This window comes from Pantherophis guttatus, chromosome 2 (assembly GCF_059756535.1).
Source record: "Pantherophis guttatus breed Tessera chromosome 2, ASM5975653v1, whole genome shotgun sequence".
Lineage (NCBI taxonomy): Eukaryota > Metazoa > Chordata > Lepidosauria > Squamata > Colubridae > Pantherophis > Pantherophis guttatus.
In genome coordinates, this window is record NC_142064.1 from 229,214,937 (window position 1) to 229,238,085 (window position 23,149).

Below are 23,149 nucleotides of genomic sequence, written 5' to 3' on the forward strand. Positions count from 1 at the left end.
ACCATCTAGTGTCAGATCTAATGTGAATAAAGGCTTGTGGAAATGATTGTTTGAGATAAGAAAGCATCTGTAACAGTAGAGTAGTTTATTTGGGATAGTGTCAGAGCAGAGAGGGGGAAGTTTTAAGAAGCAATTAATTGATGGAGCAGAATACACTAATATTTTCATTGTTGTCCCCATGTTATTTAACATCTATATGGAACTGCTAGGTGAGGTCAGCTTGTGACTTGGTATGAGTATTATGAGTAGGAGTATGCCAATGGTAGTCAGATGTACATTGACACTCCAAGCTAAATCAGGCAGGTCACAAGCTTGATCACATTTCTGGAGACTGCCAAGGTCTGGGTAGGGCAAAATCCTTTTAAGACCAAGTTCCGTAGTTCTGTCTGGGAACATCAGTCCTATTAGTCTGAATAGGATCACGCTTCCCAATGAAGGATTCCCTCTGATCAAGGGACTTATAATTACCACTTAAACAGCAAGTGGAAATGGTGGCCCAGTGGTCTTCATCCAACTTGCTTAGACTTCTCTGTATTGTTTCAATTTTAGTATGTATATTGCTGAAGCAAGCACTTCATCCAATTTTCTTTGGTACATCATTTGAGATCCTACCTGGATCCGGGAGCTTTAGTGACAGTTACTTATCCCTTCATTACTACCCACCAGGGGTGAAATACAGCAGGTTCTGACAGGTTCTGGAGAACCGGTAGCGGAAATTTTGAGCAGTTTGGAGAACCGGTAGCAGAAATTTTGAGTAGTTCAGAGAACTGGCAAATAGCACCTCTGGCTAGCCCCAGAGTGGGGTGGGAATGGAAATTTTGCAACATCCTTCCCCTGCCACCCCCACCAAGCCATGCCTACCAAGCCACACCCCGCCAACCAAGCCATGCCCACAGAACCGGTAGTAAAAAAATTTGGATTTCACCACTGCTACCCACTTATATTACTGAAACATGCTTGAAATGAAACAGGCGTTGGTGATAATGAGAGTTGCAACTGCAGTAGAATGTGGAGGCAACAGTCCTGGCAGATTAGACTTGCCATTGCAGGGTAACATCTCTCCTAAAATTGCTGAATTGGCACAGTTGTGGGCACAGTTGAAAGTATTGATTATCACCTGTAAATTCCTCTCTGGCTATAGCAATGGGGTAAACAGTTACCGCTTTGCCAGGACTGAATACACCATTTGGTAAGAACATCTAAAAAGGCCTCCTTTCATTGATGGTGAGAGAGGCATGGAACAAACAGCAGGGCTTTGCTTATCCTGTACCAGCCAATGCAAAATAGGAGGAACAACCAAATACAATTTGGAAAGGTTTTACTGTCAAACATTTTGATAAAAGTGAGGAGTAATTGAACAGAAAGCATATAAGCCTTAGGAAGTTCAAGAAGACTGTAATTTTCTGTTGCAACCTGAGCCATAACAATTTGCAATCTGTTAGTAATCTATAGGTAAGAGAGAGGCAGGAGCAGAAGCAGGGCCACAGAAGGCCAGTATTCAAAGGCAGACAATTCTAGGAACTGGTCCAGATTTCAGGCCACAGGTGAGATGGGCAGGGTAGAAATTTAGTAAACAAACAAACAAACAAACAAACAAACAGATAAACACCTGGAGGACAAATGCTGTTCAAGAGACAAGCGGGTCAGGAACACAGCACTTGATGCAAATTGATCTTTGCAATAGGGGGAAAAGGACTGGAAGCAGCGGTGGGTTTCAGAAATGCTTACCACTGGTTCGCTGTGCATGCGCACACTCACTTCACTCACACACGTATGCACTTTGCTCACACACGTGCCTTCCATGCATGAACCTGGCCTCGAAAACGTGGCTAAATAGGACGTCTTTACGCCGCCACCCCACCTGCAGTCACTGCTACTGGTTCACCTGAACCAGTCCGAACCGGCTGAATGCCACCTCTGACTGGGAGCTACTTTTACATCAGTCTAGGTGCTGAAGTGTCTTGATTATGTCATCTCTTCTCAAGGTGATGTTTTCATCATGTTTGCTCAGCCCTTCATAGCTGCTAGTGCATTCTTGATCTAGGTCAGGGGTCTGCAACCTTAAACACTCAAAGAGCCATTTAGACCCGTTTCCCACAGAAAAGAAAACACCGGGAGTCACAAAACCCTTCCTGTGCCTGACTGTTTCTTGAGCAGCCACAAAACTAGCATATGTAGTTGAATTAAACGTTCTGTTTTCTTCTGAAACTTTTCTTTTCTTGGATTTATCCATGGTTGGTCTACTGGGGGTTGAAAAGCTCAGTAAATTGCGTGCCAGCAGATGTCACACATTGGCAGTTGTGATGCATATTTTGAATGATAAGGAGCCACAGCAGAGAGGTGAAAGAGCCACATGCAGCTCCAGAGCCACAGGTTGCTGACCCCTGATCTAGGTGCTCCCTTAGGAATTGGATGCTAATATTCTGAATAGGGTCTCCTCTGCCCAGGAGAATGATTATGTGAAGCTGCTGCCAGTGCCTGATTGGCCTCCCTCTCCCTCTGTTTCTAACTCTGGAGGTTCAGAGAACATAACTTTTGTGTCATGGTTCTTCATTCAGGAACTCTTGGAAATTCATGCAGTTCCTGAATGGCATTTTAAAAAAAGCATCTGAAACATCTCTGTTCCATTGAGCCTTTAGCCCTCGGGCATTGCCAGAAGCATCTGTCTTGTTTTTCACAGTTTCATTAGAGTCTTCTGTTTCAGCCGAGGGAACAATATAATATAAATATAACACAATATCATCATATAAGGAGAGCCAGTTTGGTGTGGTGGTTAAGGCACCAGCCTAGAAACTGAGTGGTGGGGAGTTCTAAATCTGCCTTGGGCACAAAGCCAGTTGAGTGACCTTGGGCCAGCCACTCTCTCTCAGCCCTAGAAAAGAGGCAAGGGCAAACTTCTGAAATCCTGCCAAGAATATTTGTTTATTTGTTTATTTGTTTATTTGTTTATTTGTTTATTTGTTTATTTGTTTATTTGTTTATTTGTTTATTTGTTTATTTGTTTATTTTGTCAACAAGTACAAGGAAACAAGTAACAGTATAGACATAGACATGGACACATGAAAAAAAATGGCACAAATAAAAGAATATAAATAGGCAAAACATAGCCATAAAAACATAGAATGATTACATATAAATGGGGACAATAGGACAGGGACATTCCAAGGACGTGGAGCCAATCAACAGGAGGAAATATTTGAAGGCACAAAAACAAAAAAATAAATGTATTTTATACCTCATATCATGCTGTATTAAAGGACGGCTAACTCAAATGAGAGAGGACAGCCAATAGCCAGCCATCAACACACCAATCAACCAATAGGAAACCACACCCAACCAGCCACCCACCACATAAATATGACGTATTTAGAGCAGCCCAAAGCACACAGTCCAGCAGAGAGAAGTTCCCTGGATGGGTTCCAGCACAAACCCAAAAGTTCAGAAGACTAAAGCTCTGGTCCCAGTGTCTGACCCAGATTGGATCCTGCAAGAGAGAGAAAAAAGACTAATAGTTCTGAATAGGCATTCCCTCTGAGGGAGATGGGTGGTTAAGAAATAATAAGCAAACAAACAAACAAACAAACAAACAAATAAATTGTCTCCATGTTTCCATATTATCTACAGACCCCTAACATCCTGGACATAAACCGTTTCAACTTCTTCCCTTAAGATGCTACTACAGGGCATTGCACACCAAAACAACTAGACACAAGGATAGTTTTTTCCCCACTCTGCTAAATAACTAATTCCCACAACACTGTCAAACTACCTAGTAGGGCTGTAATATTATTGTCCTTCTCCTCTTTCCTGTTACCTATTTCCTTATCTTCTTATGACTATAACTTTGTTGTTTGTATCTTATGATTTATATTGATTGTTTTTTATCTAGTAGAATAGAATAGAATAGAATAGAATAGAATAGAATAGAATAGAATAGAATAGAATTTTTTATTGTCAAGTGTGATTGGACACACAATTTGTCTTGGTGCTCTTGGTGTACATAAAAGAAAAGATACGTTCATCAAGAATCATAAGGTACAACACTTAATGATAGTCATAGGATACAAATAAGCAATCAAAAAACTAGTATCCTAGTATGATTTATGTTTATTGCTTATTTAGTATCCTATGACTATCACTGAGAGTTGCATTTTATGATTATGATCATGATTTATCACTTGTTGCTTGTGTGTACACTTGGAGCTTATGTACCGGAGACAAACTCCTTGCATGTGCAATCACACTCGGGCAATAAAGAATTCTATTACAGTCCTTGCTTCCAAAACACAACATGGAAAACCTAATGTAGAAATAAAGATCAAATCCTGACCATCATTGTCCCTTGTCCTTCAGACCTCATTCTTTTTTCCTGCAGAAAAAGCCACAAGGCATTTCGGAGCTAAATTAGTGGCTCCGTTAGATCCCACCTAAATTGATGGATGAATCCAAAAGGGAGAGGAGGAAGATTGAGTCTAAAGAAGCTTCTGTACCCCATAAGGGTGCAGAAAAAAGTACCAATTGCCTCTTGCAGGCCTGTAAGAGTACATGAAGGATTGAGAAGCAATTTCTGTGTGGCTTTGTTCAGGTCACTGTTTCTTGGAATACAAGGAAGATTTTGTTTCTCTGACTTATTTTGACACTAATGAAAGAAAACCTCAAGGCATGTCAGCTCTATTAGGCTTTGCCATCCATTACTTTGGATGGCTGTGTGTGTGTCTCCCTCCTCAGGGACTAGAGGAGTGAACAAAGTTAGAAAAAAACCAGCCTTGGGGATAGCAAAAACTTTCATGGTGGCACAGTTTTCTGCTAACTCAAAGGAAATCCATTGCTCCAGGCCACCTCTTGGTGATATGTCACTAGATATATCACTAGACTTTCTATTTTTCCTTTCCATGCAGTGATGCAACTCATAATCCCTGTTGGTTTACAATTTATTATTAAATTGATGTCTTTTTTTTAATAGCTCAAGACATTGTATATGATGTTCCCCGTTACATTTTCCCACACAGCAGCCCTGTAAGATGGGTTGGGCTCAGAAAGTAACCAACTCATTAGTTTCCATGATTAAAGGTGGGGCTAGAACCCACACTCTCCTATTTTCTAACTTAGTTCCTTAACCATTACCTCAAATTGGTCTTCATTTGCAGTGCCTGCTTTACAATACTATGTAGCCCACTGTGGGAAGAAGAATGAAATATTTTGGGGGAATATTAAAAAGGCAGGATAGAATATTTCCCCTAAAAGAGAAATGAAAAAATCTTAAGTGAGGGAGAAACCAGCCCCAGTTTCCCTGCCCCAAGCAGAAACTGAGGAGGCCAGCTTTTAGAAATGCAGATTTGGTAATCCATTCAGAAAGACTGGGTCAAGACAGAAACTCAGATAAGCAACAAACAAAAGGTTGACAAAATTAGCTCAGAGAAGCACCTAGGATTTTCATTTTCCTTTTGCCTATAGAGCCAGCCATGACCCCATAAGAATCTGACAACAGCTAATAGAATATTAAAGGACATGTTCTTGCGCAGGAACAGGAAGCTCAGATACAAAGCCCAAAGAAGGTATAAAAACCCACCCACTCTCAACTCCATTTTGTGAGCTTCTCAGAATCACATGTGGTTCTGCTTCATCAATAAAGAGTACCTTTCTTTCCAATCAGCCTCCAGCCTCCATTTTATCTCCAGGGCTTTTCTCGTGGTTTGGAACTGAACCAGATGGATTTTTCTTCCAACATCACCAACTCAACATTTAATCTGGTCATTTGGAGAAAGAAAAACATTTATTTTATACAAGTGAATTTAAGAATAAGTTCACAGAAGGAACCTGTAGACATCTCTGTTAGTCAACATATTTTGCTGTCTGAGATGAACTTCAAACAAGGCTCGCCCCAACTGTTAGCACTAATGTTTTTAAATGTCTTGCTTCATCATTTAGGCTTCTATTCCTGGCTTCCTTGCTATCTCATGGTTCTGCCTAAAGTCACCATACTGCATGCTGGGAATCTTTCTCTTCACTTTAGGAATGAAGCAACAATGAAGCAGCAAGTTGCTGGATTTTTTAAAAAAACTAAACACTTTTGAAAGGAGTAGAAGGGGTAGAGATTCCCAAACAGAAATATGACAATATAAGGCTGGAAAAACTCCCATCAATCTAGAGTATGAATCCCAGTAAGCGTTTCCTATTAAGAACTGTAGCCAGTGGTGGGTTGCTGCCGGTTCTCCCCAGTTCTTGTGAACCGGTAGTGGAAATTTTGAGTAGTTTGGAGAACCGGTAAATGCCACCTCTGCCTGGCCCTGCCCCCAATCTATTCGCTGCCTCCCGAGTCCCAGCTGATCGGCTAGAAGGAAAATATCAGGGCTCACTTGACAAAGAAGAGAAAAAAAAAAAACCAAGACACCTTAGCTTTATATTGAGAAGCCAAGAAGCCTCCCAACTGATCGGCTAGAACCGATCCGCTCCTTGTAAACTGCTCGGTGGTAGTAGATTGGCAATTGAGGCCAAGCTGCCTGAAAGCAGTTTCCGATGCTCTCGGTGGTGGCAGAGTGGCAAAAAACTGTTTAAAGTCTTGCCGCGGTGCTACAAAGGGCCACCCTACAGCTGATCAGTGATAAAAGGCAGTGTGGTGAAGGACCAGTGCGCTCCAAAAACAAATAGGTAGACCGGAACACTCCAAAAACAAATGGGTAGACCAGAATGCTCCAAAAACAATTAGGTAGACCGAAATGCTGCAAAAACAATTAGGTAGACCGGAACGCTCCCAAAACAAATGAGTAGACCGGTACGGCTCTGCAAGCTAACTGAAATGCCTGGTGGACCAGTACTTCTGCTAAATCCTAAAGAATTGTTTGTCACATGACCATCAAACCACGCCCACAAAATAAGCCATGTCCACAGAACCGGTAGTAAAAATTTTTAGAACCCACCCCTGACTGTAGCCCAACCCAGACAAATTGGCTAAGAAGCCTTGAGGAGGGCTTCATTTCAAATTCATTTCAGTGACAAATGGCAGTCCTTAAAAGTGACAGGGCTATTTTGTAATTCAACTAGAATGGTTAAAAGCAACCAGTTGGGTTTAAGGACTTCCTCTGTAAGTATTCAGTTTGTAAGCTGAAGAGATGCATGACCAAAGCAAGTGGAGATTTACCTAAACAACTGCTGTGTCTCGGCAGCAACCCGGCAATGGGGACGCTGTCTGGTGATTGGTTAAGGGGCGGGGCTGACAAGAACGCGGGAGTTTAGAGTTATCTGATTGGTGATAGGACAGACGGCTCGGGTATAAAAGAGCTGTCAGCCCCTGACAAAGTGTTCTCAGTTTTGTTGGTTCAAGTTGTTAATAATAAACAGTTCTCTTGCTTACTTCTCTCGCCTCATGTGTGAAGTTAGTGGAATCTAACAACAACGGTATTTGCTACCCCAAAGAGGAAACGCACACCATGCTTCAGAAAACACTCTTTGTTTATTGCTGCAGTTTTGTAATCCAGTCAGGTAGAGTTAATACAGAAGGATCTATGAAGAAGAACCCTATTGCCTAAAAATAATCTTGGTTCACTCACTGCCTTGCTTTCCACTGGGCAAGGATAGATAAGGTACCTCATAAACAAGACATAATGATCTGCTGGAGCTCTGGAATATGGAGAGGTTTGGGAAGCCAAATAAATCTATGCCTATTAACTAAAGACTGCATATTGCAATAAAGCTGCCAATACTTGTATTACTCCTGTAAAAAGCAATAAAATCTTTTTTGATAGTCAGATTTTGCATTCATTTGTCATCAAGCACCTTCACATAAATTTAATTGGGATTACATCTGTCTTATAGAGTGTGAAATTAATCCTTTCCCCCCCACGTATTTAGTGAATGGAAGCTAATTTTCTGCTTTTACCTCTCCTCCCAAGAACGGTTTTGGGATGCAGAGTCTCCTTTGTCAGGCCACAGAATTGTTCAAAAGCCCTCCTGGCTATGGCTGTTTGTTGAAAAGTCTGCACAATTCTGATTGGTTGGGAGCAAATCTTTATGGAGAAAATCTAAGAGTTGAAAATAGCACACAATCAATCACTCAGTCAATCAATTTATTTGAGGTAGTGCAATCTGAATCTGATTGGACATGTGATGCAACACTCAGAAAAATACGGCATATTTCACTTAATCCTCCAAGGAAAGATTGAAGGCAAATGAGGTCCAGGCAGAAGAAAAACATCATGGCTTCAGAATCTAAGGGACTGGTTTGGACAAAACTCAACAGCACTTTTTCGTGCAGCTGTTGATAAAAATAGGATCGCCAACATGATTGCCAACGTCCAATGAGGGATATGGCACAACAAGAAGAATCTGATTGTGGACAAGAGCTGGAACTAGAGAGCCCCAAAACCCAGAATCATTACGTCTAGTAAGGGTTGTCTTGAAGCCTAAGATAGAGCCTCCACAGCATCACAGGGTTAGCCTGGAGTGAAGAAGTGAAATAGATATTCAGCAAACTGATGGTATCTTGTGCCACATGATGATCTCACTCACCTACTTGCAGAGATGAACGACAAAACTCCTCTTTGCCAAGTCCATTCCCATTGCCACGCCATCTTGCCAACCATCGATTGGTATTTCAGTCACATTGCTCCACTTCTATAGCCATTGCTGACTCTTTGAGGTGTCACCTAAAACAAAGTGATAGCCATGTATGCTTCTGTCCCAAATCACCTAAAGGCCAGACAAGGGATATTAAGAAAACCAGCCAAATGAAACCACAATCCAGTCCTATATAGCCACCTGGTCTGCATCAAGCTTGGAAGATCCCATCGTCCCATTAACCTGCTAGCACCAATCACAAATCCGCTCTGATGTACTAAAATGAGGCCATAATCAAAGCCTTTCACAAGACCATCATGCTACGATGGGAAAAAATGAAATACTGAATGCTAAACTGAAATCAACGGCACTTAGAACCATAAAAGATGGAGAGTCTCCAATAAGGTGAAGTCAGATGTAAACCAAAAGCAGCATATTTTAATAAGTATGAGATTTAGGATGCAGTGGACTAATATTAGGAAAGGATTTTAGAAACAGTCTGGTTTGGATTGGAACCAGAATGATAATCAGACTTCTTTCAAAAATATTACTAAGAAAGAAAAGTTGGGAAAGAAGTCTGTATTGAAAGGCCTGTAAACATTTCTGAGATATTACCTCAACCTCCATCTTAAAACCACCAATTGACTTGGAAAGCTCAACTAAAATGATTCCATTAGTGGAAGATATTTTAGCCACTGCAGCACCAGCGTCTTAGTCACTGCACCACCTTGTTATTGCAACCTATTATCAATCCTTTCAGTGCTCCAACCAGATGATGAAGGGGCAAACCACATCAGTAAAGAAAAAGAAAACACCAGGTCAAGAAAGCTATTTGAAATGCCGTTCAAGAGGTTGCAATAAAAATTGAATCAAAGATGGATCTGTTTGATCGAGAATGCCGTAGTAGAGAAGGAGCAGAGATGAACCTCCTGTTTAACTTTCACTCTTCTATTTTACCTTTGATGTTTGATTAATATATTACTTTGTGTGGTTGCTGTGGCCTCTTGATTTGTTCTCTAGCAGGAGGTAATCTATTTTTCATCCCAGGGCCATTTGATCGCAAAATGATCTCTTGACTTTGAGGAGGCAGTTAGAACTACAGACAGTATGCACATAATTTATCAAGATCTCCCTGTAAATACAGCAAGGCTGACATCTTTTCCCTAATACATGCGATTTTGTGTATTGTTTATGATGGGAAGGAAAGATTATAATAGTCACTATTTATTTTATGTCAGATATGGCACTATAGCTTTAGAAATAAATCAATTATACATTTGGATGTCTCCGTGTGTATTTCACATGAGATATAGCCTGTGGGATTTTTAAGTTTTCCCTCAAAATTGCAGTTAGTTTCCCCAAGTAAAATTGAATATTATCAAACCTGGGTTGCAAAATAAATGCCAAATAGAAACAGCAATATATTTGCTAATGCTCAAAATCTCACCTCAGCAAGTTGAGGGTTGCCAGGTGAAACTATGGGGGCACACAGTACCAAAGTCCTGGGGTTATTGCAGGGAAGGTCTGCCTGAAGGTCCCCGTCCCTTTCACCCCTTATGGGTTCTGAAGCCTAAGTATCTTCACTCTGAATAATAGTAGAATCCTTTCTCTCTGTCTGTTATTGATAGGGTGCCAGGACCAAAGCTATTGCAACAGAAGCTTATCAACTGATTATGATGGAGAATGTCTATACCATACTTACTTGTTGTACTTATTTATTTATATTTATTTTTAGTTAGCTGATAGGTTTGAGAGGAGAAGGAGGAAAAGGAGGGTGGTGGTGGTGGAGGAGGAGGAGGAGGAGGAGAAGAAGGAGAAGGAGAAGGAGAAGAAGAAGAAGAAGAAGAAGAAGAAGAAGAAGAAGAAGAAGAAGAAGAAGAAGAAGAAGAAGAAGAAGAAGAAGAAGAAGAAGAAGTAATTAGTGCAATGACTTTATCATGTTAGGAATTACCTTATACAAACTCAAATGCTTTATGTACCTGAAGTTCAAAGCAAATCCTAAAATTACTATACATCAAATTTTACTAACGCTAACAAATGGTTTGTGAAAGTGTCTAGATTATAGCCAGTCAATTCAGTCTGATGGATTTGTATGAAGATCTCCTGCTGCTACCAGTTGCAAATGACCTTCATAACAAGTACATTCCATACCGAATCTGCTTTTGATTAATGGACCAGGGAACCTTTAGAATCCATAATGTGGTATAGAAGACGCATATTAACTGAGAGTAAATCACACTGGTGCTGTAATTCTTTATCAAGGTAAATTTACATTCCTAGAATGTTCTAGTCAGGTCCAGTGAATTTAGTAAGTAGAAGATGATCATATTCAAGAAAGAGAGCAGAAGTAGAAATATTGTCAATACTAACAGAATATACAATAATTTTTGAAGACTTTATATTTTATTTTTTTGGCAAAAACTAACATCCAGTGAGTGTAGCAATTATCTGGTGTTACAGCACTCTTGTTTTCTTCCTAAATAACAATTGCCTACTGATATTAGCAAAATGATTAAATTATGACAATTGGATGTAACATGGCTTATTTGTTATAAAAGCTGTGTATGTAAAATTAATTAACTGACTCTCAGAGCCAAATGTGCTTCATTTCAATTGTCTTTGATCATTTCAACATATTCTCAAGTGTTTTCAAGAATGACGTTTTAAAGCTACATCTGGATTTCTTCCTTTGTTACGTTTATATGCAGGCTGTTCAGTGGTGAAATCTAAAATTTGTTACTACCGGTTCTGTGGGCGTGGCTTGGTGGGGGGGGTAATGTGACTGGGTGGGCGTGGCCAATTTTTTTTTTTTACTTTTAAAACCATTTTTTCTACAACCTCTTCAGCGAACAGGTTGTAAAAAAATGCTTTCAAAAGGCTCTGACGAGCCCAGCTGAGTTGCCTGATCATCAGAGGGTTTTTTAAAAACCCTCTACAGATCAGGCAACTCAGCTGCGATCGTCAGAGCTTGGCTCGTCAGAGCCATTTAAAAGAAAAAAAGCCTCTGATGATCGCACGGCTCAGTTGGGCATGGGGGGGGCAGGGATTTTTGCTACCGGTTCTCCGAACCACCCGCCTCCATCACTACCATATCTGATGATCTGGTCCGAACCAGGAGCATTTCACCCCTGAGGCTGTTCATGAGAAAGTGAAGCATTTGTACGGTGACTTTATTTAATAAGACTTAGAGGAAGTCCGAATTTCAGATGGCAGTTTATATACAAGGGCAGAAATTAATAAAATAGAAAAAAAAGAAATCATAGGAAAGGGTTCATGGTTCTTCAAACTAATACCATGCATTGTATTTGGGATTGGCAATCTGTTTTGCTTATTATACAGTATATCAATATTATACAGTATACCAGTTTCATATGATGCTCCAGATGTATCTTCTTTTCAATTGCTGCAATCTCTGGTAAGTTCTCTATGATGTTTCTTATTGATATTATTTCATTTTATTTGGGGGTGGGGGAGCTTCCTACAGGATCCAGCTGGCACTGCTATTGTCATTACTTTTTACTAGGAGTGACTAGTACTTCAAAAATAATTCAGAACTTGCAGGACAGGAAATATAACACTTGTCTGCAACTCTTTAAAGCAACTGCATCTTCTGCATGTCCGCCTTCTTCAGCTGCCATGTGATTTTGGAAAAGGTCATAACATTTGTAAGAATTCAAATGTTAATAGACATGCATTCAAAATGTATATTCTGGAATCAAATCCAAAACATTGTTTAGCCCTGCCATTCATTCTTCTGTTCTCTCCCATCCTATAACATCAAATAATCTTACTTTGTGTCATATTTTGGATTTTGACATCTATAAAGTTTGTTGGTGTTATTTGTTTATTTGACCTTATACAAACACGCATATCACCTCCTTCTCAGAACTCAAGCTAGTTTGCAAGGTAAAACAAAAAAACCCCCACACATAAATATCTCCTATTTTATTTAATAAAATGTAATTTATTTTTATATGTTACCCAAGCATGAAAAGATGGGATTTCAAGGTAATATAAGTGGGAACTGTGGTTCGTGCTGTCCCAAAGGTGCTTTTTGAGGAGGCAACTGGACTTTCTTGTTTTTCTTTAAAGACGTTTCACTTCTCATCCAAGAAGCTTCTTCAGCTCTGACTGTGGATCATGCTGTACATGATTTTTTTTTCATGGTAAGACATACTTTATCTTGAAATGGAGCATTTCAGATTTTGAAAACAGGCTGATGCATTGAAGAATCAAGAATGTACTTGAAAAAGAAACATTTTATGTATTTGTTAATGATAATGTTGGTACAAATTGAAAAGCTGTGGTGTAAACCTGTATGATTGATCAAGAACACCATAGACAGGGGTGAAATCCAGCAGGTTCTGACAGGTTCTGGAGAACTGGTAGCGGAAATTTTGAGCAGTTCGGAGAACTGACAAATACCACCTCTGGCTGGTCCCAGAGTGGGGTGGGAATGGAGATTTTGCAGTATCCTTCCCCTTGAATGGGCTGGGAATGGAGATTTTGCAGTATCCTTGCCCTGCTATGCCCACTAAGTCACACCCACCAAGCCACACCACACCACACCACACCTACCAAGCCACGCCTACAGAACCGGTAGTAAAAAAAAATTGAATTTCACCACTGACCATAGGGTGTCTCCCCCCCCACCCCCTACCCCCACCCTCCCAGAATGTACTGTGTTCTTCAATTGTCTAAGACATAAATTATGACAAAATTATGACCTGAAGGATTTTTCAGGTTAGGATTGGATTTGAGAGAAAGCAATAGAACTATGCAGAGCAGCTGAAACAATAAAAAGCTGCCGAGTCCACTAAAAATGACACAACATGGATAGCACATCATGTTGTGGTTAAATAAGCTAAGCCAATTGCCTAGGTATGATTCATGCCATTCCTGATTGTATGTTAATTTACTAAAATCATACAGATAATGCGTACCAAATTAAGAGGAATGCTTGGAAACAATCTCATTAATTTTTAATTATCTCAAGGTTCCTGTGATTAAAGAAAATGTACCTATGTTGCTGCAAGTTATACATCTAGTAATTCATGGAGAGTATATATGATAGCTGGAATGAATTTTTTATGCACTTGCTTAGCCCCACATTGGCTGGGAATGATGGCATTATCTCAATATTTCTGGAGGACATTACGTTGGGAGACTTTTAATAAATATTATTAACCAGATTTATGTGATACTGAAACATCTAGGCTCAAGGGCAACCAAGAGTTCTTTAAGGGGGTGGGAACGTACAAGGAACATTTGGAGAAATTGGTACATTTAGCCTGGAGGAAAGAAGTCAAAGGAACATCTCAGAGTTGTCTTTAAGTATCTGAAAAACTGTCATGCAGAAGAGGAGGTAGACGTGCTCAGTGTTCCAGAAAACAAGAAAATAAATAATGGGTTTACCTGAGAAAGCAACATATCTTAATTAGACATCATGAAGAATTTCTTGGTAATAGCTGTTCCACAGTGGTAGAGATTGCCCCAAGGATCAGGGATGTACTGTACTTTCTCTTGTTGGCGGTGTTTAAACTGAAGTTGGAAGGTAATCTGTTATAAGTGCTGTATTTATGGATTCTTGCAATTGGTTGGACTAGTGATCCCCAAGGAGCTTTCCAGCCTTCCACTGATTACTTTTAAAAAAACATATTATGGATAAAGCACAGTTTAAAAAAATCAACTCTGGAAAAGTGTTCCAAAAAATCTTTTCTTGCCACAAAATATTTAAATCTGTGTTGGAAGCATTTGAGGGATATAATCACAAATCTGGAGGGTTTGGCACAAAGGTAAAATGACTTGCTACATATCCAAAGATATTATTATTGACTTTTGCAACCCATTTTCCCAGATCTGAACAATCAGACTCACTGAGCTTAGCTCACAATTTAAATACTTGCTATTTCCACTGTCATTACTACATCTCATCTGGGTAAAATCTTAACCTCCACTGGCATCAGTACCAATATTTTTATAATTCTTCTTCTAAGAAATCATCAGATGCTCATATCTAAAACAGCCATGCTGAGACATTTGTGTGCTTGCATTTTTTGGGTCCTTGCTGTGCAAATGCCATGTTGCATTTATTTATTTGTGTTCTAACATCTTCTGTGCATAAGAGAGGACAAATCAATAAAAGACACTTATAAATGTTGCGATTCCCCCCTCCCCAGTCTTTTGGAATTCACATTTACATTCCTATCAACAGCCAATTCTCTGCAAGTGATGAATTCTGTAATTTGCACACCTGAAGTCATTGCGTCAAATCCCCTGTTCAGTACAGGAATTCACAAGAACTTTCCCAGTGGATTCTGGACTCTTAGGACAAGCAGAAGGGAAAGAGTTTCTGATCAAATTTTGGAGCCTCCTATTGCAAGCCACTTGCAATTTTTCTTGCACTAGTGTAATATGCAACAAGCACTTGCAAACTCCTTCCGTTTCTTACATACTCCAGTACAATTGGCCCAAAGTCTTTTCATAGTATAAATAAAAAAAACCTACCTCCTTTTTGGCTTCCAGGAGTGAGGGAAATAGAGATCCAGGAAACCCAATAAAGGTGATGTGCCTCTTAAAGAAGAAGCTGGGTGTTAGTATAAATTCAAGGAGTTTTTTCAGACTGGAATGAAATGAGAATCTGAAATGGTTTAAACACAGTGTTATTCATGAAATGTCCCACATATGGAAGGAAGTTGATCAGAATTGAAGTATGAAAATGTCTATACTAGTATTGGATCAGGAATGTTTTCTGCAACCTTCCTGTGGTAGCATGATTAAGAAACAGGGATCTTATAGAGTAAGCAATGGTTTAATGATGTTTAGCCATTTTCTTAAATATAGTTGAGAGAAATCTCACTGTTTCTGGGGATTCATCTTCCCAGAAATTATTTTCTTGGAAAGGTTGTAGAGAAAAATGTGGTCCTATAGAGATCCTATAGAAGAACCCTATAGAAAAAAGATTATTTGGACTCTTGTTAGTCAAGGTTTAGTCCCAGGATTAGCATGGAAACTGCAGGAGTCATATTTGTGAATGACCTTGGAAGATAGGAACTATGAGAATGTAACCTTCCTCCTCCTCTTGGTCTCAATGGCATTTGATACCATTGACTATATCCTTCTAGACCATCTCCTACCTAGACACTAGAATGGAAAGCGTTGTTTTGCACTAGTTCTCTTCCTTCCTGGAGGGTTGTATCCAGACTGTAGTGGTAAGAAAAGAGAAGGTCTATTCAGAGTTCTCAGCTGTGTAGAGTGTCTTGGGGCTCACTCTTCCTTCCACTTCTTTTCCACATCTCTATGAAATTACTGATGGGGGAGGAGGTCATCTGCTGGCATGGGATTTGCTATCATCAATTCCAGTTTAAACATATGAAGTAGCGGATGTATTCCCTCAATGTCTAGAGGCTGTCAGGTCTGGATGAGGGGGAACAAATTTTGACTAAATCCCTCCAACTTTGAGTGGTTTTATTTATTTTATTTCATCAAGCATGTATTTTATGACAGATACAAGTGTAAACATAATTATAAATACATAAAAAGGATACGAATAAAAGAAAACATTAGGACAGGGATGGTAGGTACGCTGGTGCACTTATGCATACCCCTTACAGACCTCTTAGGAATGGAGTGAGTGAGGCCTACAGTAGACAGTCTAAGGTTAAAGTTTTGGGGATTTGGGGAAGAAACCACAGAGTCAGGTAATGCATTCCAGGCATTGACAAGTCTGTTACTGAAGTCGTATTTTCTGCAGTCTAGTTTGGATCGGTTTACCATGAGTTTGTATCTATTGTGTGCTCTTGTATTGTTTTGGTTGAAGCTGAAGTATTCATTGGCTGGTAGGACATTGCAGCAGATGATTTTATGTACTATGCTTTTATGACCCGAATGATTCCAAAGAAATTCCATCTTTGATTCTGAACAGAGCTGTTGAACTCTCCTGCTCAGAAATGGTTCATTGAGTGTCCTCCTAGAGTTACAGCTCCTGTTCTAAACTAGGAAAGCTTTAAGCAAAGTTAATGCCCCGATTACAATCTTTCATGGATCAAAATGGCCTGCTCCCAGTCACTCATACTCTAATCACCTCCTATTTGGACTACTGAAATGTACTGTACATCTGGTTGCTGTTCAAGAAAATACAGCTGGTGCAGAACCTGGGCAATTATGGGCATATTCAATATACTTGGATGACCCTGCTTGAAAGCTATTCTGATTAATCAGTTAGTTTCTGGTACAATTCAAGTGCTAGTTGTCATCTTTAAGAGCTCATATAGCTCCAGACCTGGTTATCTGAGGGACTCCTCTATTCACATACTCTTCTGGGACTTAAAGGAACTTAAAAAGGAGGGAAATCTTAGAGGAAATCCTTTGTTTTGTTCAAGTTTTCAGAAACTTCCTGATGCAGATTGTATGTACTACCATGGCACCTATAAAATACCTCCTGAGTTTTTAAATTAAATTATTATGCTACTCATCTTGGCAAGAGGCAACCCTAGACAACTTACAACCAAGTGAAAGCAACAAGACAAAACATTAAACTATTAAAATAATAGATACTGATATTAAAATTGACTTAAAATTAACAAAGATGTCAAGGAAAGGAGCAAAATGCACATGGACCAGGTGTGGAATCTATCAGTGACCAATAAATAAATAAATAAATAATAATAAAAAAATCCATATTTTTTTGTTTAATATCCTTTCTGCTCTTTTTTTGTTTTTTCGTATGGAACAAAATGTCATCCAGACTGTAGTATACTTCTGGAAAAGAGAAGGGTTTAGCTGAGAAGAGTTCAGCTGAAGTAAAGTTTTAAATCAAAGAAAATTCAGGGATTATGTCTTCTTATTTTCCGCAGACTTCAAGTCTCATCCCAGCTCCCAGATTATTAAAATAATGCAAGCATGATGAGTGGCCAGACTAATCCATGTGTGCATCCAGCAAAGTAAAATAATTTACTTTATTTTTCAAGTAAAAATAATAATAACGCAAAAACGAAGCCTGCTAACTGCAGTGAAAACAAGTGCAATAGCAGAAAACTATTGAGGCAATGAAAATTCTTAGTCACTGGCTTACATTGTTTGTATGCCTGTCATTCCTGAAGGCTTTACGTGATAAAGGTATATAGTTATAAAGGCATATAATATAAAATAGAAGATGCTCCATACGTATCTAAGTATAAACATAAAAAATCAGAAATGCAAATGCAAAGAATACAAAAAAAATCAATATGACAAACCAGCAACCAACATTCTAATCAAAGAAACCACCCCCCGCCTTTGCAAATCAGAACAGTTTTTAAAGCTTTGTGAAAGTCTAGGAAGGATGAGGCTGACTGAATTTTCACTGGGAGCAAGTTCAAATGAGGGGAGGAGGGGAAGCCTCCAAGATTCTATTAAGTAGAGTCTGGTCCTAGACCTAGAGGAAGTTAGCCCTCTTTGATCTGGCCAGAAATGTATATGACTAGAGGAGATAGTCTTTGGGTCTTTGCCGTGCATACTTGGGGGTGTGTGGGGAGGCTACATATGCATGTGCAGGGCATGCGCAGGGGGCTGCATGCATGCGCAGGGGGCACACATTCAGGGGGCACATGCACATTGCATTTGGGGGGTTCGGGCACACACACATGCATTCGGCATGCACGCTTTGGGCACTTAGTCCAGAAAAGGATAGCCATCACTGTCCTATGTTCACTAGTGCTTTTTTTTATTTTTTAAATCTCTCTTGGAGATTCATATTCCCTGTTAACAGCGCCCTCACCAAAGAATTTCCCTTGATACATTTTGTCAATCTCTTTCAAAGTGGCAGCAATTAATATTGAGATAAAGTTTTCAGGTTAACACTTCTATTTTTTAAAATTCCAGTCATGGGAACATTGATCTCTAGATCCCAACTGGGAAATGTGTCAGGTTGAAATGTTGATATACGGTACCCATGGCAAAAGAAAAAGAAAGAAAACTGACAGATTGGAGACACTTGGAATTCTTTGCAGCAAGTGATCAAAGTTTTCTTTTGTAAAACAAAAGAGAAACGACTTTCTCATCCTGGCTGCCTCTTTTCCTCCTCCTTCAGGAAAATCAGGGGAGAAACAAAAGCAGCAGCATGGCTGACCTTGGGCAGCACAGCAGCAGCAGGGGTGAAATCTAGCAGGTTCTGACAGGTTCTGGAGAACCGGTAGAGGAAATTTTGAGTAGTTCAGAGAACCGGTAGTGGAAATTTTGAGTAGTTCAGAGAACCGGCAAATATCACCTCCCCAGGAGTGGGGAGGGAATGGGGATTTTGCAATATCCTTTCTCTGGAGTGGGGAGGGAATGGGGATTTTACAGTATCCTTTCCCTGGAGTGGGGTGGGAATGGGGATTTTGCAATATCCTTTCCCTGGAGTGGGGTGGGAATGGGGATTTTGCAGTATCTTCCCCTGCCACGCCCACCAAGCCACACCCACAGAACTGGTAGTAAAAGAATTTGGATTTCACCCCTGAGCAGCAGTAAGACTGGGTTGGGCTGTTTCTTGGAGCTTTTGACTGCATTAGATCCCCCCTGACTATGTCAGGACAACCTGCTCTGTATCCTTCTTTCTGCCTGGCCTAGGAATGATCCATTCACACTAAGGTAGCTGTGCTATAGACTTTGGGCAGATTATGATACGTTGAAGAAAATGTATTAAATCATGTATGGTCTTCTCTAAAGAGATCACTGCTTACTGTTCAACATCAGCTGTAGAACCACAACCAGTGGTGGGATTCAGCCAGTTCACACCACTCCGGGAGAACCGGTTGTTAACTTTGTGAGCAGTTTGGCAAACTGGTTGTTGGAAGAAATCATTAGGGCAGAGAACCGGTTGTTAAATTACTTGAATCCCACCACTGACCACAACTCCTATCATGTTTTGCCATTGCCCATACTGGCTGGAACTTTTAGTTCCAGAAACAAAGTACAAATATCAAGTTGCTGGATTAAACTAAGTGGCTTTTTGCATTGCAGTCTTAAAATGCTTGCCACTTCTGTGTAATCTGGTTGGAACTGAAGCCCCTTTAAAAACAACCCTTTCTGGATTCTTATTCCTTTTCCTGCAATGGCCAAAGTGATTGCCTGCTGTCTGACTGACTGACATTTACTATAGTCCCTGATTGGTGGATTTTCGTACTTCTTTATCCTTTTAAACACACACACACACACACACACACACACACACACACACACACAGCTTTACAGTTTTCCAGTCACTTGAATTAGAAGGAAAGTGTCAGAACATTTGTCAATTTACTGTTTAAAAAAATCCAGGTCCACCCTTTCAAGTGTTTCATCATTGAAATAATAAAATAAAAAGGCATCTTTCCACTGTTCTAGCACTTAACTTTTTAAAAAGAATTAGTTGTGGAGAGAAATAATCAGCAACTGAAGGAGAAGGAGAGTTCCTGAAAGAGTACACAAGAGTCAGTTGGGGTGGACAGAAACCTACAATGAAATAAGAGCAGCAGGCAAATCAGACAACATCGCTGAGCCAGCATAAGTTATAAACATATTGATTTATTTTTTAAAAAATAGGTAGAAGGCATTTGTTTTCCTTGTGGCTGGGTATGAGTAGAGGGTGCAGAAAGTTACCATGTTTCCCCGAAAATAAGATCCTGTTTTATATTTTTTTGGAACCCTGAAATAAGCGCTTGGCCTTATTGCCATGAGCTCAAAAGCCCGATTGGGCTTATTATCAGCGGATGTCTTATTTTGGGGGAAACAGGGTAGCACCTACCCCTCTTAGAAAAATGAAATATTTTAGGAAACATTAAAAAGGCAGAATATTATATTTTCCTCTAAAGGAGAAACATGTTTCTAAAGACAGAAACTCAGCTCCCTGCCTCTAGCAGATATTTGGTCCCCATTGAGAAGGACTGGGCCAGCCTATCTACAAAACAAAAGACCTTCAGTTCCAGGATGATGGGATTATCCTTCAGGGCAAAGCCACACTAGAAACTGCACAACAAAGCCCCTTCATTGCATCAGCCAAGCTTGATTCAGATAACCTACAAAATCAGCTATGTGTCAACTTGCAAAGACCTCTGCATAGTCCCATGGGAGTCTGACAGCAACCAATAAAATACATGCCCTTGCCACAGGAACAGCAAGCTCAAGGGCAAGGCCCAAGAGTGGGTATAAATAACCCTCACGCTCCACTCAGTGTGTCAGCTACCCAGAATCACATGTGCTTGACAGTTCTGCTCCATTAAACCATCTTTCCAGTAAGCCTCCATTTTTCTACTGTCTTTCTCCCCACTTGAAACTGAACCAGATGGATATTTTTTCCAACAAAGGCAATGCTGTTTTTCTGATTTTGAAAAATGATCACTAGTCCATGGTCCTAGGTACAAGCTGGTCATATAGACCAACCTTAAGCATAGATGTTTAATGGTACAGGGCTCTACCAAAGTACTGCAACTTTATAGGTCTCTGTCATATTATGATCCTTCATGTGACCAGAGATCCCTTGACACTAAGCTTTATAAGAAAGCACCTTCCTCCCTGCTAGATAGCAAGTCTCTCATCACCAGAGTTCAGTTTACTTCAATTAAGGCAAGATGTGCTAATGCTTCTTCTTTCTGCATCTAAAAATCCCAATCACTTAATAGTATTTCACTTTGATAATACACATTTAGCATCATTAGGAAAATTTAGGTTTAAAATGTCAGCAGTAATTTTGTAGTTCCTCTGTCATTACACGCAATGTGTTGAAAAATAGACAGAAACATTACATCCAGTAGTGGGTTTCAATTTTGGCCGCTACTGGTTCGTTCGTGGGTACGCGTGCGTAGAGTCATCCGGGCGGGTGGGCCGAGCCTCTCACCGCCACTGCTATCCACCACTGATTACACCACACAAATGTGGTGGCGTTAAATTCAAATAGCATTTTTTTAAAAAAATGCTTTCTCAGAATGAAAATATCGGCTATATTCTAAGCCGCTTTTCTTGTAAAGAAACTTTACTGAGCAAGTCCTATTACATTTAAATTTCCAGCAGGAACCTGTGCCTATGGATTTTGGCATGCCTTTTTGCTAGCTCTATTTGGTCATTAACTCAATTTTGAAATATTCAATTATTTGTGTCATGCTGAAAAAATTTGCTGTTTTTGTTTACTCATATACTTACCACTGTAATTGAATTTTGTTATTTTACCATTATTGCAATATATATATATATATATATATATATATATATATATATATATATTAAAATGAAATACAGTGGTACCTTGGTATTTGTCATTAATTGGTTCTGGGAAGCATGATGAGTACCAAAAATGATGAGTCCCAAACAAATTTTTTTCTTATAAGGAATAATATAAATAAATGAAGCAACTGACACTGACAAGTTCTAGTTTGTGCGTCAAGTACCAAACAAATGATAAGTACCAGGACAAAATTCATTAAGTTTCAAAGCAGTTGAGTACCACAGTATGACTGTGATATAATATTTGCATCCAATTTTATTAATATCTAGTTGAAAACTTTAGAATTAGGCCAGAGATACTAGCACTTAGTATGGTGGTTGTTATCTGCTTAGACGAGCCCTTCCATCTGAAATATTTTTTTCACCATTCATTCAGGTCCAATTTTTGGAGACTGGACAAGTCCCTGTAGTTTCCTTGGCAAGGTTTCCATAAGTGATTTGCCCTTGCTTCCTTCCTGGCATCTCTAGAATGACAAGCAGTGACTTAGGCCAGCAGTCCCCAACCAGTTTTGTGGAGACAGGTTTTTCCATGGACCAGAGGAGGGGTGTGAGTTTGCATGCTGCCTGCATTCTGTGGATGGGGCTTCACTTGTTTGTGTGGCCCAGTTTCTGACATGGTACAGCCAGTGCTGGTCCATGGACTGGGAGCTGGGGATTCCTGACTTAGGCTTTGTTCCTGAGGGGACTAGAACTCATTGTCTCCCAGTATCCAAGAGATGTCTTAACCACTACACTAAAGTGGCTCTTAAATATAATAGAAGTATCTGAACTATAATAGAGCAAAAACCATCAGTTTTTAATCTTTCCAGTTGGAAATGGTTACCTGTTATGTTGTCATATTACAGCTGAAGAAATATCTCAGAATGCTTCAGATAATTTGTGCTTCTGTTATTTGTTTACATTGGCAGCTACAAAGTCTTCTCTGGATCTCTAGAATACAAAAGCTGCTAATGTTTTTGGTTTCCTTGACAACAGATAAAGTATTAATGAAAAAGAAGAGGGAGAGAACATGCACTAAGGGTTCAATCCTAGTTCTACACACATTAAACCAATTTGCCAACCTGTTCATGGTTACATAATTGCTACAACATTGTGTAGTTTTTAGAGCTTTATTATTTATGACCACATTTTTACCAGTGAGATGGTGTGCATAAATTTTAACTCTGTTTCAAATTTACATTTATTATCTAGCAAATTAAGTCAATCTCTTCCATTTTCTTCCCTGACTCTTTTTCTTAATTTGGATCATAGCTGCTGACTAAATAAATATACAGTTTGCTGGAGTTGTTGATACAAACAAAGATAAGAATAGCCCTGGATTTGTGGCCAATATTGATTTTATTCTGTTTTCTGAATAACTAGTCTCTAAATAATATCT

At 39.6% G+C, this 23,149-nt stretch overlaps 1 long non-coding RNA gene across 1 annotated transcript; it reads right to left on the minus strand.

Annotated features, from left to right (window-relative positions):
* Positions 1–3,059: 3,059 nt before the first annotated feature.
* LOC148115543 (uncharacterized) lies at positions 3,060–14,040 on the minus strand. The gene is made up of 5 exons (XR_015731969.1): positions 13,969–14,040; positions 8,506–8,642; positions 7,877–8,018; positions 5,638–5,747; positions 3,060–3,484 (listed from the first exon to the last, which is right to left on the minus strand). It is a non-coding gene; the product is annotated as an uncharacterized LOC148115543 (long non-coding RNA).
* Positions 14,041–23,149: the final 9,109 nt, after the last annotated feature.